Source organism: Pleurodeles waltl, chromosome 2_2 (genome assembly GCF_031143425.1).
Source record: "Pleurodeles waltl isolate 20211129_DDA chromosome 2_2, aPleWal1.hap1.20221129, whole genome shotgun sequence".
Taxonomy (NCBI): domain Eukaryota; kingdom Metazoa; phylum Chordata; class Amphibia; order Caudata; family Salamandridae; genus Pleurodeles; species Pleurodeles waltl.
The window spans coordinates 1,040,932,640-1,040,951,278 of NC_090439.1; positions in this window are offsets into that span (position 1 = coordinate 1,040,932,640).

Sequence of the window (18,639 nt, forward strand, 5' to 3'; positions counted from 1 at the left end):
AATGTTCAGGACCTGGATACAATTACTTTAACTTACACTCTTAGTGATGATGATGGTGATGTCTTGACATATCTGCTAATGTGTTTATTATGTGATGTGTATTGGTGGTAAGAATGATGACCTGTGTTGGGTTAAGTAATGTTCTATGACAAATACCCTATGGGGATGTGTCACTTTATGTACACCCATGATGATGTCTAGGCATTCATAATAATGTGTTTACCCTGACATGTGCCTTTTGGTGGTATTGTCAACCTGATGACTGATTGTGTTTCAGAGTACTAGTAACTGAGTAATGTTCTGACAACTGCTTGTGTAGTAGGGTATTACTGACTTGTGGTGTTTGGTCAAATGATGTTTCATGCAATACAGTTTATTTGTATATAACTTGTTGTTGTGTTCCCTTTGCGGTGTATTTATTGCATCACATGTGTTGTGCAATTGCTTTAAACATTGTCTCGGGGATAGGCCTGACTGCTCGTGCCAAGCTACCAAGGAGGTGAGCAGGGGTTATCTTGGGTGTGTAACTCCTTTGCCCTGACTAGAGTGGGTGGGTTCTGCCTGCAACAAGAAGCCCCATTTCTAACACACTGCCACAGATTTACAATTTCTTATAAATCTGGGGCAGCGTCAAAATGCAATGGGTGTTGCTGTGAAACACCCATTGCATGGCCCTTCCAAGCAAAGTGCTGCGTGTGAAGGGGCCATATTTACAAGGTGGGGTTAAGCCACAAAAAGTGGCTTAAAGTCGCCTTGTAAATATGGCACAGTGCACAGTGCCACCGGAGCGTCACAAAAAGTGATGCTTTAGTGGCGCTATGGGCTTGTAAATATACCCCTTAATATTTAAGTTAAATCTTAAGTGTCATCCACATTTTAAATTTACAAGATTTATCATCATTGCAGGCTTTTGAATTGGGGCATCGCTAGCCACTAAAGATGCTGGCAGCAACCTGGTGGAGCTCTGGATCCCAGCCTGACAGTACCAATCCTCTACTCCCCAGGGATACCCCTCCAGCATCCACAGAAGGTGAAGATGCAAAACGAACAGTTGCAGTGGCTGCTGGGGCCTTGGAGGACTTCCTCGACTCACCCTGGACCATGGGCTGTAGAACACCAAGTAAGATCAGCATGCCATGGAGCGGCTGTCCTGGCTGGAGCAGACACTTACCTTCAGGTCCCTGGAATATTACCATGTTGCGCAGTCTGGGAGTATCTCAACCACATTTCCACCAAGGCAGGTGGCAACTCATCAGCCATCTCTGCATGCTGATGCCTGGACTACACGGGTCTGATCCTTATGAAGTGAGGCCGGGTCCTGACTTAATGATGCAGGAGAGTCACTGTGATCACTCAGGGGCCTGCCCGGAACTGCATGGCAGGCACACCAAGGTAAGTACCTGGTGGCCCCAGATACAGTGCCCTAGCATAGGGGGTACAGGACTGAGGAGGGGGTGAGCAGCCCTTCCCTCTTCTCATTGTTGGCTCATGGGACTCTGCTGCCTTTTGACCCTATCACCTTGAGAGCCCTGCTCGGTCATTAGGAGTGTCTGGCCAGTGCTCACAGTGAGATAGCATCGACAACTCCTGGAGGTCAGAGGGACTCACGCACTACACTGATACCAGAGTCTGGCACAGACTATGGGGGTCATTACGACCCTGGCGGCCGGCGGTATGTTGGCGGTAACACCACCAACAGGCTGGCGGTGTTCCGCCAGCAATCATGACCGTGGCGGAATTGCCACGGCCATACCGCCTGCCCCTCAACTTTCCCGCCAGGATTCCGCCTGGCGGTCATAATCCCCAGGGCAGCGGTGCAAGCACCGCTGCCCTGGGGATTATGAGTTCCCGACCGCCGGCCTGTCCATGGCGGTACACACCGCCATGGAAAGGCTGGCGGTAAGGGGACTTGGGGTGCCCCTGGGGGCCCCTGCATTGCCCATGCACTTGGCATGGGCAGTGCAGGGGCCCCCAGGCATAGCCCCGTTGCGCATTTCACTGCCCGAATTTCGGGCAGTGAAATGCGCGACGGGTGCTACTGCACCCGCTGCACATCAGCATTGCCGCCGGCTCTATTACGAGCCGGCAGCAATGTTGATGTGACATTTCCACTAGGCCAGCGGACGGTAACACTGTTACCGTCCGCTGGCCCAGCGGAACTGTCACAATAGAGAGACAGAAATACCGCCGGCAATGGCGTTATTCTGTCTCTTGCGGCCTTGCGGTCTTTTGAAAAGACCGCTGAGGTCGTAATGACCCCCTATATGCATTGAGGGAGGATGGTGGCACTCCTAGACTGAAGTTCAACTACACTGAGAATTGGGCTGCTCGTGCTGACCCTGGCCCTGGACCCTAGAATGTGATGGAGAACAGCTGGGGTGCCGACCAGCTTGCCAGCTACTGAAAGGGATCTGTTGGACAGCAGTGTCTTTTCTTGGTGCTTTGATACCTCTGCCTCTGTTGTGCCCACACTGGTTTGCCTTATGGTATATTCGTTATTGATGAGCCAGGACAGGTGCCCTCCATATCTTGTATCTACTTGATGGTGCCGTCGTCGTAGGTGGTTGACCAAGTTCTCCAAGATGGGAAGAACAAGGACGGCCAATGCAGTTGCCTCATGTCAGGATGCGCTTAAAGACATTATTGCACTGAAGAGACTCAAACACCCCTTCCCAACCAGCGAGCACTAACATGGATAATCCCAGACAAATTGGACCTTACGCTGGAGGATATGTGGGATTTGCACACTGCCTCGGAACTCGAAATTGACACTTTCATGGATTTAGGACTATTGAAGGAAGATCAACGGAAACTATGTGAAAAAGTCAAAAAAATACTTCACCTTAGGGGGATATCACCACTATGGTGGAGGATCATACATTCTGCCTTGTTGACCCAATGGATCATGTTGGTTTATTGTAAAGCTGAATGAGAATGCTGAGGGAATGACCAGGGAAACAATATATGGATTGTGGGACTCCTGGAGGGCATGGAGGGAGTAGGCACAATGACATTTATGGAGGCTTGGTTAAGAATGACTCAAATGGGCTTCCCACAATGTACATGGTGTAGTGTTCCAGTCAGGTGCCCACCTCCCAGGTCGCCATCTCAGCTGATAGTCGGAAAGCTCCTGAACTTCTGTGACAGGAACTTTATACTGCAGAAGGCCAGTGCGAGAAACCTGATCACAGTGGACTCTTGTAGTGCTTTTCCCGCTTTTCATCCTGGCTGTCGAACATTCCTCAGCGTGAAGAAGGAACTCTGTGGCTTGGCCTCAAGAATGCACTACTTATTCTTGTGAAGCCGTGGGTGTTGGCCAGTCGCTGGACATGATCTTTGAAAGCCCTACATTCAGAGCAACACCTTGGCTGGAGCAACACCTTGGCTGCATGGGGCTGCAGAGAATACAGGGCCCTCACAAAGAGCCCAGAAATTCAGAATTTCGCTTTTCTTCAGAGGAGGAGCTCAATGGATGCCAGGCAAGGATCTAGGATCTGCACAGACACCTCTTGGGAAACAGAAACTTACTCCAACAGAAGCCAACATGGGCCAAGCAGGTCCAGTTGCAGGTCCCGGCAGGTCCAATGCAGCAGGTCAGCTGGGCAGTCACAGGCTGGCACCAGAAGCTTCTTGTGTCCCTATAGCTCAGACAGGAGGTCAACCAACTGACCCTCAGAGTCACTCAGGTAGCCTGAGAGGAAGGGAGCAGGTCAGGTCTTCCTTCTGAGAGAGCAGGTCAGTCCTCAAGCAGCAGGGCAGCCTTTGGGGTTCATAGCAGTCCTCCAGCAGAAGGGCAGTCCTCTGGTAGAAGTAGGGTAGTCCTCTGCTAAGCAAGGCAGCCATCAAGAAGCAGGGGAGTCGTCTGGGGAGCAAGGCAATCCTTTTTTTGCAATGTCCACAGGAGTGCACTGAAGAGTAGCTCTGGGCTATTATTGAAACCTGGTGCCAGCCTTTGAAGTGGGTTGATTCTCCATACTATTCCCACATCCAATTTCTAGAACGTTTTTCCCTTCACCTGTCAATGCTCCAAGAAGTCTGGGGTGAGAAAAGAGTAGTATTAGATTCCCTTGTGTGTGCCAGATGTAAGGCCTTTAAAGTGTAAGTGGGGCAGGGAACAGCTCCACGCTACCCCATCCTGCCCACACCTAGTCAAATTACACAGGACACTGGCAGAAGGCACAAAAGTGAAATTTTCAGAAATGTGGCTAAAAATCTGACTTTACCATTAAAGAGGATTTAAAATTACAATTAATTTTAGTTTAAAGAGCATATCTCTACTTGCTCCCAATCCGAAGTCACTTATTAAATCTGAAAAGGTAACTACATGTTAGTCAATTGGAGAGATAAAATGTAAAAAATGCCTTTAGAAGTTTTTTACTATCAAGGCATGTAAAGCTTAAACCCACATGTCCTAATTTTTAAATACGATGCACACTGCCCTATGTGTTTTTCAGGGCCTAACTTTGGTGCGAATAATAGATAATAAAAAGAAAGGTGTAGGCCTGGCAAAATGTTTACTTTACTAGATCAAAATGCCAGATTAAAACTGCACTGTAAGTTGCAGTGGCAGGCCAGTGACATGTTTCAAAAGACTACTTTAGTAAGTGGAAGAATTAGTGCTGCACGCCCACTAGTAGCATTTAATTTACAAGCTCTGGGTACATGTAATAGAAAACATTAGGGGCTAACATCTAAATTATGTGTGCCAATCAGGTGTAGTCAGTTTACCATTTTTTGGGGAGAGACCACAAACACTCTACCGCTGGTTAGCAGGGAAAAGGTGCACAGGGTCCTAATGCCAACAAACCAGAAGACAAAAACCTTGGGAAGACCCTGCAAAAAGGGCCAGGTCCAACACAGCCAATCCAGGATGATTTCTACACTTTTCCTGCAATTGACATTATTTAATTAGATGATATATAACATAAATGTACTCTTCTGCAAACGAAGGGGTTACTCTTTCATGCAGAGCGCTGACTAAAACTTTATGCCAGGAAGAGACATCCCTTCTCGCGGACACCCAAGCCAGAGCCCAAGCAGTGATCTCAAGGGCTTTAATATCACTGGCGATTGGACCTTATGAATGATGGACGTATAATGTTCTGCAGACCTCACAGAATAAGCACATTAGGCTTTTACTGTCCAGAGCTGACGCTGGCTAACCTGCAGTTCAATAAACGAAACCCGCCCCGAGAGCAGTTTTAAGCGCGTGCATTACACCTGTCCATCATTCAAAAGGGTGTTTTAAAATGCTCTGAAGTCACCAGTAAAGCAGGACGTTTTTAAATATTAAAGAGAGACTGAAAATGCACCGTTGTTAATCTGTCAATCCAGCTATTGTGAGCGAGAACCATATCCATAAAAATTGTAGAATTATTCAGATAGACAAAAACTCCCATGTATGCCTGCTGCCTGCACTTAATGGTCACCATACGCACATATAGACGGTGCGGTAATTTAGGAGCAATATGCAAGCAGCACTGATTTCTGTGCGCTGATATTCTCCCAGGAACGACTCATTAGAGCAGATTTTGCTCCTGTATCTATCTTGTAATTTTAGGAACTTTTAGCGTGGTTTTCAGTTACAAATCTACGGGAGACATCAACAAAATGTTCTGGAAAAAGTCAGAAATCGACTCCACCAACTTTAAACCACCATTTGGCTAAATTCTCAGCTGTTTAGACGTAGTCTGAATATTCATGCACTACTTCTGTAATTCTTCAACAGTCACAGCTGTCCAAGAGTATTTCCATGGGTATGCAGTTCTCTCTTTTAAATCAGTACCAAAATTGAGATGCTCCCGAATATATATTTACTCGTGTCGTTGACAACAGTATGCCTACCTGCTTATTTATGCTGGGCTACTACCTCTCAAAGGGGCATATTTATACTCTGTTTGCACCGGATTTGCGTCGGTTTTTTTTACGCAAATCCGACGCAAAGCTAACTCCATATTTATACTTTGGCGTTAGACCCATCTAGCGCCAAAGATCTTGGAGTTTGCGTCATTATTTAGCGTGGACACCTACCTTGCGTTAATGATATGCAAGGTAGGCGTTCCCTTCTAAAAAATGACTCCAAGGCATGTGCGCCTTATTTAAACTCCCGTGCAAAAATGACGCACGGGAGTGGGCGGGCCTTAAAAAATGACGTCCAGCTGCTTTTGCGTCATTTTTTAACGCCTGGTCAGGGCAGGCGTTAAGGGACCTGTGGGCTCGGAAGGAGCCCAGAGGTGCCCTCCCATGCCCCCAGGGACACCCCCTGCCACCCTTGCCCACCCCAGGAGGACGCCGAAGGATGGAGGGACCCATCCCAGGGAACTTAAGGTAAGTTCAGGTAAGTATTTTTTTTTTTTTTTGTGGCATAGGGGGGCCTGATTTGTGCCCCCCTACATGCCACTATGCCCAATGACCATGCCCAGGGGACACAAGTTCCCTGGGCATGGCCATTGGGCAAGGGGGCATGACTCCTGTCTGTGCTAAGACAGGAGTCATTTCAATGGGGGTTGGGCGTCAAAAAAAGTGGTGCAAATTGGGTTGAGGCCAATATTTTGCCTCAGACCTGACTTGTCCCATTTTTTGACGCCCAAGCTCCATTTTCCCCTACGCCAGCGCTGCCTGGTGTGGGTCATTTTTTTTTACGCACACCAGTCAGCTGCGCTGGCTAACGTCATTCAATAAATAAGGCGCCCGCATGGCGCTTTGGAATGGCGTTAGCCGGCGTTAAATTTTTTGACGCACAACTGTGTTGGCGCTGTTGTGCGTCAAAAAGTATAAATATGGCCCTAAATTTGCTAAGCATGTCCAAATTTGTGGGTTGGTTTTGCTAATGGCCCACCGAAGAATGCCCACATCCCCGGCCATGGGTGTAAATGCGTCACACAGAAATTCAACCATGCTGTTAACGTTCCCATTCTGGAATTCAAATTAGATTTTTCAAATACTGTTAAAGTTAGGTGTCTAAATAACTTTATGAATCGGGCCCCACATTCGAGACACGCTCATCTGAACCATTACATGTGTTTTTTCCCTGCATCAATGATCATAGGACAACCATTTTAAGTTGTTAGAGGGAAAAGAGATACAAAATATGGCCACATATGTGATACCTGCAAAAGAATTTAAATGGAATGTAGTATGGGATTCAAAGTAGAGTAGGTAGCTGTGGCGGTAAGGGTAGCCTAGATCCCGGTGACAGTTAAAAATAGGGCACCGGTACTAGAACTCTATTTTTTGCTTTCTGTAGAAGCCACTCTAGATTTTCTGCAGTCCTTGGTTCTTTACATTTCAGTACAACTTGAAGGTGAAAGATAAACGTCAGACATTTTTTTTAACTTTATGCGGAGTTTCAGTATACTTCCTACTTATGTCAAAAGATGGTGCCTTGGCGTAGTCACAGACAAAAGACTCTAAAACGATGACACTGGGAGCAAGTGTAATCATATCCACAACTGTTTCTTCAGGACGTGGGTGGCGTGTGATATTCTAGGTTGCGTACGTGCTCAATTATTGAATTTAGGGGTATATTTACAAGTTGCTAGAGCTGTCGAAACGTCACTTTTTGTGGCGCTCCAGTGGCGCTGTGCATTGCACTGTATTTACAAGGTGGCGTTAAATACATTTTTGTGGCTTAACGCCACCTTGTAAATACTGCCCCTCCACACACAGCACTTTGCGTAGAAGGGGCATGTAATGGGTGTTGCTGTGGGCGTGCCACCGCAACACCCACTGAATTTTGACGCTGTCCCAAATTAACAAGATTTTGTAAACCCGAGACAGCACCAAAATATAACACTACCCCGGGGTGGCGTTAGCATGGTGCAATGGGGAGAAATACTTTCATTTCTCCTCATTTTTTGCTCTTTTTATATGTGCTGCATTCTGCAGCACACTTAAGAGCAAATTGTCATAAAGATTGATTTTGTGTAGGAAGATGTCCTTCCTGCACAAATACAATCTCCCCTGCAACACAGCCATCCTTGCACTATGGCGTAAGCGTGTCTGCATTGGCTTTCAGTAGCTAATGTAGCACCAGCGCAGGAAGAAACACAGGGATGCACTGTATTCCTTTAAATGTGGCGCATCCCTGCATTTTAGAAGTGACCCAGTGTGGCACTGCCAATTATGGAGCAGCTGCGCTGCACCACTTCTAGTAAATATGCCTCTTAATCAATAAAGATACTAACGCCTGGATTACGAGCACCCTGATTTTTCACAATTCATGCATAAACACTTGTTTGCACGGGGATCACATGATACATGTTGTAGAGAATCCCTGTTAGACCTGACAGCCTTAGGGTGGTCACCCCTAACTTTCTGCCTGCCTCCCTCCACTTTTTGGATACTGTTTTTGCTGGTTTTTAGACTCTGCACACTTTACCACTGCTAACCAGTGCTAAAGTGCATATGCTGTCTCCCTTTAAACATGGTAACCTTGGATTACACCAAATGTGACTGCTTGATTTACTTGTAAGTCCCTAGTAGAGTGCACTATAGGTGCCCAGGGCCTGTAGATTGAATGCTACTAGTGGGCCTGCAGCTCTGGTTGCGCCACCCACTTTAGTAGCTCCTTTACATTGTCTCAGGCCTGCCATTGCAAGGCCTGTGTGTTCAGTTTCACTGTCACCTCGACTTGGCATTTAAAAGTAGTTGCCAAACCTAAACCTCCCCTTTCTCTACATATAAGTCACCTCTAATGTGTGCCCTAAAAACCCCTAGAGCAAGGTGCTGTGCGGGTGAAAGGCAGGACATGTACCTGTGTAGTTTACATGTCCTGGTAGTGTAAAACTCCTAAATTCGTTTTTACACTACTGTGAGGCCTGCTCCCTTCATAGGCTAACATTGGGGCTGCCCTCACACATTGCTGAAGTGGTAGCTGCTGATCTGAAAGGAGTAGGAAGGTCATATTTAGTATGACCAGAATGGTAAAACAAAATCCTGCTGACTGGTGAAGTTGGATTTAATATTACTATTTTAGAAATGCCACTTTTAGAAAGTGAGCATTTCTCTGCACTTAAATCTTTTTGTGCCTTACAATCCACGTCTGGCTGGGTTTAGTTGACAGCTACTTGTGCATTCACTCAGACACACCCCAAACACATGGTACTCAGCCTCACTTGCATACATCTGCATTTTGAATGGGTCTTCCTGAGCTGGGAAGGTGGAGGGCCTGCTCTCACACAAAGGACTGCCACACCCCCTACTGGCACCCTGGCAGACAGGATTAAACTGAAAGGGGACCTGGTGCACGTCTAAGCCACTCTTTGAAGTCTCCCCCACTTCAAAGGCACATTTGGGCATAAAACAGGGCCTCTGCCTTACCACCTCAGACACTTCATGGAGAAGAAACCTGAACCAGAACCGGCACCCTGACAAGAAGAACTGCCTGGCTGCCTTAAGGGCTCACCTGACTGCTTTCTACAAAGGACTGCTGCCTTGCTGTTGCCCTGCTGTCTTGCTGCTCCCTTATTTTGCCGCAGAAGTGCTCTCCAAGGGCTTGGATAGAGCTTACCTCCTGTTCCCTGAAGTCTCAGGACCAAAAAGACTTCTCTCTTGCAACTGGACCCCTTGTGCGGCAAAAAATTCCATGCACAGCTTGTTCCGCGGTGAAAAATTCACTGCACGCCGAACCGGAAAGACGCCGCTCAACTTTGCGAGGAAAAGATCGACACAGAGCCTGCGGTGCGACCGGAACTTCGACGCACGGCCCACCTGGACAATGCCGCCCGACTTCCAGAGGGGAAATCGACGCAGCGCCTGCCGTGAGGGAGAAAATTCCATGCAGAGCCCACCGGAACGATGCACAGCTGGACAACAAGCCCAGGATTCCACGCACAGACCCCAGGGCATCTGAAAACCCCGCGACTCACAGAGTTAATTCCCCGCGTGAAAAATAACAACGCAAGTCCGTGTGTGAAGGGGCGAAACCGACGCACACACCATTTTCCACGCATCTCCTCCTATGCGGCCCTTTGCAGAGATTCTTCACTCCAAACCAGGTACTTTGTGCTTGAAAGACACTTTGTTTGCTTTTTAAAGACTTAAGACACTTTATATCACTTTCCAGTGATATCTTTACAATCTCTTATTGCATCTTTTATCGTTTTGACCTGCAAGTATCCAGATAAATATTATATATTTTTCTAAACACTGTGTGGTGTATTTTTGTGGTGCTATATTGTGTTAATGTATGATTTATTGCACAAATACTTTACACATTGCCTTCTAAGTTAAGCCTGACTGCTTGGTGCCAAGCTACCAGAGGGTGGGCACAGGATAATTTGGATTGTGTGTGACTTACCCTGACTAGAGTGAGGGTCCTTCCTTGGACAGGGGGTAACCTGACTGCCAACCAAAGACCCCATTTCTAACATTGGTGATCAGCGGTGAGGATAGGACTTGTATTTGTGCCATGACATACAGTAGCTAAGTATTTCACTACCTACCCACAGTTGAAGGTCAACTTTTCATCTCTTTTGCAAATTCGTTTTTCCTGACAATTTTCTAAAACCTAAATCATCACTCAACATGTCTCTGGCTGGGTCTCAAGCAGGAAATTTTGACCTAGCCCTGTTGGAGACATATAGGTGGTCATTACAAACCTGGCGGTCAGTGTTAAAGCGGCGGTAAGACCGCCAACAGGCCGGCGGAAATAAAAATGGAATCACGACCGTGACGGAATCCGCCAACAAAGACAGCCACTTTAACACTCCGACCGCCAAGGCGGTACAAACCAACAACACAGCGGTCACCACCAACAGGCAGGCGGAAGACAATGTACCGCCCACACTATTACAACCTACCAATCCGCCACCTTTTCCGGGGTGGATTCACTGAGAATAAAAACACGACGGAAACAGGACTTCAAAGGGAAAACGCTCACCTCTACATACCCCACGAGGAACCAGGACACCATGGAAACAGAGCTTCACATTGTCCCTGCCCTTATCTTCTTGCTCCTCTACCAGGAGCACGAGCGCACGCGGCGAAGACCACGGTGAGTACTGCACCTACGACACAGGGGAGGGGTGAGGGAAAAGACAGTGACACACACATGCAACACGCAACACCTCCACCCCCACCCTCACCCACGACAACACACTCACTAATACAGCATGATACATTACAGTTACACCCCGCAAACCCCCCTGAAGAATGCAAAGACAAAAGGAAATGAGTGTAACCCTTGTAATATATTAAAATCCAGTACACTTAAAATATATATACACCATTAACAAATATATACACCAAGAATAGTAGTCCAGGTATTGCTCCATTGAAGTCCGTGGAACACTGGGCCCACACTGCATGGGCGAGTCCCACACTCAATACCCGAACATGACGGAGAGAACACTGCAGGGGCATCAGATAGCAATAAAACAGGCACCTCAGGGGAAAGGGGGGCACCTCAGCCGTTTGAGTGCACAACGCCAAATCCACGAGGGGGCCACATGCCCACAGTTCAATCCTGGGGAGTGCAAAGCCACAGTCTTTCAAGTCTCTACAGTGGGTGGGTTGCTCACTGTTGAATCCTGGGGAGTGCAAAGCCGCAGTCTCTCAAGTCTCTACAGTGGGTGGGTTGCCTACTGTTCAATCCTGGGGAGTGCAAAGCCACAGTCTCTCAAGTCTCTACAGTGGGCGGTTTGCCCACTGTTCAATCCTGGGGAGTACAAAGCCACAGTCTATCAAGTCTATACAGTGGGTGGTTTGCCCACTATTCAATCCTGGGGAGTGCAAAGCCACAGTCTCGCAAGTCTCTACAGTGGGTGGGTTGCCCATTGTTCAGTCCTGGGGAGTTCAAAGCCACAGTCTCTCAAGTCTCTACAGTGGGTGGGTTGCCTACTGTTCAATCCTGGGGAGTGCAAAGCCACAGTCTCTCAAGTCTCTACAGTGGGTGGTTTGCCCACTGTTCCATCCTGGGGAGTGCAAAGCCACAGTCTCTCAAGTCTCTACAGTGGGCGGTTTGCCCACTGTTCAATCCTGGGGAGTACAAAGCCACAGTCTCTCAAGTCTCTACAGTGGGTGGGTTTCCCACTGTCCAATCCTGGGGAGTGCAAAGCCACAGTCTCACAAGTGGATAACAGTCTCCACTGGTTCTGGAGGGGGCTTTGTGCCCAGAGTGCTTCATCCTGCCAAGGACTGTGTGAGTGGATGCCTTACTCCACTGGTTCTGGAGGGGGCTTTGTGCCCAGAGTCCTTCACCCTGCCAAGGACTGTGTGAGTGGATGTGATACTCCACTGGTTCTAGATGGGGCTTTGTGCCCAGAGTGCTTCATCCTGCCAAGGACTGTGTGAGTGGATGCCTTTCTCCACTGGTTCTGGAGGGGGTTCTGTGCCCAGAGTGCTTCATCCTGCTCGTGACGGACTCAGTAGTGTCAGTGCCCTTGGCGCTCATGGGCCAGAGGTGCTTGTGGCAGAGGTGTCCTGTTCAGCGTTGCTTGTGGCGGAGGTGTCCTGTTCAGTGGTTCTTGTGGCGACGGTGTCCTTGGCAGCGGTGCCTGTGGCGGAGGTGTCCTGTTCAGCGGTGCTTGTGGCAGCGGTGTCCTGTTCAGCGGTGCTTGTTGCGGCAGGGTCCTGGGCAGCAACTCAGCAGCTGGCGGTCCTGTCTGGCCCAGCGGGGCTGGGGCTGGCGGTCCTGTCTGGCGCAGTGGGGCTGATGGCTGTGGCCTCCTGGCCAGCAGGGCTGGTGCTGGCGGTCCTGTCTGTCCCAGCGGGGCTGATGGCGGTGGCCTCCTGGCCAGCGGGGATGATGGCGGTCGCCTCCTGGGCAGCGGGCATGATGATGGTCTTCTCCGCCGCGCTGCTCTTCCCAGACTTGCTGGGTTTCATGTGCCCCTTACCCACCTTGGAAGGTGTCGCAGCTGACTCCACACTCCCACCTGTACCCCTGGGAGCGGCATTGGTGGCTGGAGTCTTCCCCCTCTCCTGCCGGGCACTGGCCAACTTTCGATGCTTGACAGGTGGGGGACTGCCCATGCTGTGGCTCCTTGCCACACTGGCTGCCCTGCTGCCTGGTGCACTCCATAATCCGGTGACTACTGGCACCACTGGTCACGGAGATGTTGTGTCTGAGGTGCTAGGTTGGGACCTGGAGAGTTGGGCCCTAGAAGACTGACGGGGTTGGGAAGGTGAGGGAAAGAGGTCAAGAGTGGACAGGAAAAGTTTCTTGGGAACACTGGGATGGGTAGCTGGAGGGGGTTTGGGAGTGGAGGAAGAGGTTGTGGTTGTAGGAGGTGTACGTTTGGTGACTTTGGGTGAAGGTGCATGCGCTGCAGGCTGTCGTGAGGTGGATGGCTGTTGGGTGGGTCTGTGCCTACGTTTGTGTATCTTGGGAGGTGGCATCACAGACACACGGGGAGAGGACACAGGGGACGTGTGAATGGTAGTTGGGGTGGTGACTGCACGTGAGCGGGTGTGGTGGTGTGTGTGCTGGTGATGGAAGTAGTGGCTGTAGATGTAGTGCATGCAGGTGTGAGTGGAGACGAGACTGGGAGGGAGACGAGGAGGAGGGGGACACTGTGGAGGCAGTAGATGTTGGTGTGTCTGCATGTGTGTGATGCTTGCGTGAGTGCCTGTGGGATATGTGGTGCTTATGTTTGCCAGAGTTTCCCTTGTGTGTTGAGGTGTGTGCATGCTGGTCTGATGGTGTGCTTGGGGTAGACTGAGGTACAGGGGTGTGTGTCTGGGTGGAGGAAGTTGGAGGGGGGAAGCTAGAGACAGGGACAATAGCTGCCATCAGTGCTGAGGCCAGAGTCTGAAAAGCTCCCTGAAGGGCTGCCTGACCAGAATGAATGCCCTCCAGGAATGCATTTGTTTGTTGCAACTGCCTCTCTACACCCTGGATGGCATTCAAAATGGTAGACTGCCCAACAGTGAGGGACCTGAGGAGGTCAATGGCCTCCTCACTGAGGGCAGCAGGGGTGACTGGGGTAGGGCCTGAGGTGCCTGGGGCAAAGGTGATGCCCACCCTCCTGGGTGAGCAGGCACGGGGCAAAGGCTGAGGGGCTGCTGGGAGGGCTGTGGTGTTAGGGGGCTGTACCTGTAGATGCGGGGGCACAGATGTGGCCGCCACCACAAGTGAGCTCCCATCAGATGACGAGTCCGTATCACTGGTGTCAGCTCCTGTCCCCGCCGTGGAGCTCCCCTCGCCCTCCGTCCCACTGGTGAATTCCGAGCCCGTAGTCTCACCCTCCAGGGCCATGTGGGATGCAGCTACCTCCTGCTCCGGGGCCACTGCTCCTCCGCCTGATGATGCTAATGCACACAAGAACAGGGAGACCACAAAAGGGGGGGACGACAGAAGAGAGACATGTTGAGTGCATGCATTACCGCTACCGTTGGTGGACACGACAGACACAGAAGCCCCCTGCACTACGCCGCACACTTGGGATCCACTGTTCAATCCCTGGGACATGGCCTACGAGGCTATGGCTGACATCTGCACACATGGATGTCACAGGAGCCTGACTAGGTGTACTTGGCACTGTACAGAGGTGGGGTGGGGTGCCACAGGGTCTGCCAGAAGAAGGGGACCTAACTAGCACACTCACCCTGGCCTAGGGAAACCTACAGCCCACCTCCCCCACCCAACCACCTCCACTGTGCGCTGAATGAGGTGAATGAGAGTATACTCACCCCCTTGTGGCTGCTTTGATGCCCTCAAGCGCCCATCCAACTCCGGGTACGCTACCGCCAGGATCCTGAACATCAGGGGGTCATGGTGCGACGGGCACCCCTCCCACGTTGGGAGGCCATCCCCAGCTGGGCCTCGGTCGTCTTCTTGCTCCAGCGGCGAATGTCCTCCCATCTCTTACGGCAGTGGGTGCTCCGTCTGTGGTAGACCCCCAGGGTCGCCAGATGTCCTTCTTATGATGGGCGCTGACCTACATGAATTGTACAGGGGAAAAATAAAAGTTATTACCAACTGCACCATCACAGTCATTGGCCCCCATCCCTACCCTTGCCATGTGGCACATGCACTCACCGTCATTTCATGCACGCCACAATCTCCCCCCCATCTTTCATCCACCCCTCTCCACACAGGCATAGCCCATACAGCATGCTCCCAGTGTACTTACCTGTTTGTCTGGAGGACCGTAGAGTAGCGTGTACTGGGGTAGGACCCCATCCACGAGTTTCTCCAAATTCTCCGTGGTGAAGGCAGGGGCCCTTTCCTCAGACGCACAAGCCATTGTCTCTTCCAGACTGAGGTCACAGCAGCACTTGCCGTGTAGGTCCTCTCCTGTCAAAGATCAGGTATCGAATGAACGGATAGAAAATGGCGGTCACGTCCACGGCGGTGCGTACCGTCACCGCCGGCGTACATCGTCATTGGCTCCTTGGCCCCATAGGGTCCAATGTTAACCAATGCAGAATTGCGCCGCGATCTTCGACCGCCTACCGCGACGGTATACAACGCCAGCGCAGTTACCTCACATCCCATTGTCCCACTTTAGAGGCCAGGCAGTCACCATTTCAGGGGCCCACATGGCTTCATTTTTAACTGCATCACACATACCTAGGCATTGCCTCAACACTCATATATGCAAATTTCATATTATGAATCGTGTTCTGTGTAAGCTGTGGATACGTACCTCTGAGTTGGTTGACTCTTTGCTCACTGTTGTCCTTCATAGGCACCGTCCGCTGGGACATGTGAGGAGATGGCGGCATCCTCCGGTGTACAGACCGCTGGTGGACCTGTCGACAATGGAGGAAAGACATGTGATCATCACCTACAGGTTTGATCGTGCCACAATCCTGGAACTGTGTGCCCAGTTGGAGCCAGACCTGATGTCAGCTATCCGCCATCCCACAGGAATCCCCCCTCTAGTGCAGGTGCTGTCAATACTCCAATTCCTTGCAAGTGGGTCATTTCAAACAACAGTGGCCATAGCATCAGGGATGTCCCAGCCTTTGTTTTCCAACGTGTTGTCCAGAGTGTTGTCTGCCCTGCTAAAACACATGCGGAGCTACATCGTTTTCCCTCAGGTGGAGGATTTGCCTTCAGTGAAAGGTGATTTCTATGCCCTGGGACATATCCCCAGCATCATAGGTGCCATTGATGGGACACATGTGGCTGTGGTACCCCCCGCAGGAGTGAACAGGTGTACAGAAACCGGAAGAGTTATCATTCGATGAATGTGCAGATGGTGTGTTTGGCAGACCAGTACATCTCCCATGTGAATGCCAAATTTCTTGGCTCAGTGCATGACGCTTACATCCTGCGGAATAGCAACATCTCTTATGTGATGGGTCAACTCCAGAGGCACCGTGTGTGGCTATTAGGTGAGCACCTGGAAGCTAGTCAGTGGGAATGGTTGTCTGGGCCTGGGGATATCCCTAAGAGTTAGTGTGTATCTAACAGTTGTCCCTCACCATTTGCAGGTGACTCTGGTTACCCCAACCTGTCATGGCTACTGACCCCAGTGAGGAATCCCAGGACAAGGGCAGAGGAACGCTACAATGAGGCCCATGGGCGAACTCAGAGGATTATAGAGCGGACCTTCGGCCTCCTGAAGGCCAGGTTCAGGTGCCTCCATATGACATTTGGATCCCTATTCTATTCACCAAAGAAGGTGTGCCAGATCATCATGGCCTCCTGTATGCTTCACAACTTAGCTTTGCGACGACAGGTGCCTTTTTTGCAGCAGGATGGTCCAGATGGAGGTGTTGTGGCAGCTGTGGAGCCTGTGGACAGTGAAGACGAGGAAGCAGAAGAAGAGGACATCGACAACAGGAACTCGGTGATCTTGCAATACTTCCAGTGAGACACAGGTAAGAATACAAACCTGCCTACTACATGTACTTTAACACTACTACCTTTCTACTGTCTGTCGTTTTCACCCAGTGTATGGTCACTTAGTTGTCACTTTCCCTTACGATTTCACAGATGTGGGTCCCACTGTGTGACATCTGCTTTGTTTCCTCAAGGACTAGATCTGTGTAACATAGGTATGTTGACATTACAATTGAAAGAGCATTTTGCCACTGTAATTGCTACTACACTATTTCGAAATCACAGACAGACTCCAGATTGTTTTGTGCTTTAATAGTGTTTATTTAAGTGCTCAATATTGGAGGGTGCTGTAAAATGGTGAGGGGTGATGGTGGAGGAATGTCCATGGCAGAGTCCAGTCTATTAGTCTCACAGGTGCATTGCCCAAATGGGCATAGGAAGTGGATCTGGGGCAGTTTGAGGATGGACAGGGGGACAAGGTGGGACAGAAGGATGACAATCAGGGTGGTCTCATTTCTTGGCGGGGGTCTTGGCATCATTCTCTGTCTTTGTCCTGGATCTCAGGGACCGTTTGCGGGGTGGTTCTCTCTCTCTGCAGGGGGTGGGGTGCTGGTGTGGTGGTCCTGTGGCGGTGCCTCTTATCCACTAGCGCCGGCAGAGGTGGTGGGCAGTTCATCGTCCAGGCTAGTGTCTGGGGCCCCTTGTAGTGCCACAGTGTCCCTCCTGGTGTTGAGGACTTCCTTCAGCACCTCTACGATGGTGCCCAGGGTGGAATTGATGGATCTGAGTTCCTCCCTGAAACCCAAATACTGTTCCTCCTGCAGACGCTGGGTCTCCTGAAACTTGGCCAGTACCGTTGCCATCGTCTCCTGGGAATGATGGTAGGCTACCATGATGTTGGAGAGGGCCTTGTGCAGAGTGGGTTCCCTGGGCCTGTCCTCCCCCTGTCGCACAGCAGCCCTACCAGTTCCCCTGTGTTCCTGGCCCTCTGTCCCCTGGACCGTGTGCCCACTGCCACTGCCCCCAGGTCTCTGTTGTTGTTGGGGTGGTGGATTAGCCTGGGTCCCCTGTAGTGGTGGACACGCTGCTGACTGATGTGTCCTGGGGACAGAGGTATGGGCCCACTGGGTGGGTGCTGTGCTGGTGTTTCCAGAGGGGGGAAGCTCTGTGGTGGCCTGTGACTGTGTCAGGGAAACCGACTGTCCCGAGGTCCCAGATGGGCCGGGCTGGTCATCTAGATCCAGTTGGACAGAGCTGCTGTCATCACTGTGGGCCTCTTCTGTTGGTGGTGCGGACATGTCTGGACGTCCTGTCCGGTGACGTTGGGTAGGGGTCCTGCAGGGGTATAAAAGGATGTTTATTGTATCTGTGTATGCCATGGGTGACCATGTACCCCAGTGCTTGCATTCCTGTGTGGGACCTTGTGTGATTGTGGTTAAGGGGGGTGTATGGGTATGTGCAGTGGTCATACATTGGTAATAGGTGTCCATGCTTTGGTGTTGCATGCAGGGCTTGGGTTTGGGATGGGTGGTTTGTGATATTGGGACATGTGTGAGGAGCAGGAGTGATGGGGTGAGGGCGAGGGTGGGGGTATGTGATGGCATGCAGGTAGGGTGGGGGATATAGCAGTAAAGATTTGACTTACCAGAGTCCATTCCTCCATCTACTCCTGCGAGGCCCTCAGGATGCAGAATCGCCAAGACTTGCTCCTCCCATGTTGTTAGTTGTGGGGGAGGAAGTTGGGGTCCGCCGCCAGTCCGCTGAACCGCGATGTGGTGTCTTGAGACCACGGAACGCACCTTCCCCCGTAGGTCGTTCCACCTCTTCCTGATGTCATCCCTATTTCTTGGGTGCTGTCCCACTGCATTGACCCTGTCCACTATTCTTCGCCATAGCTCCAT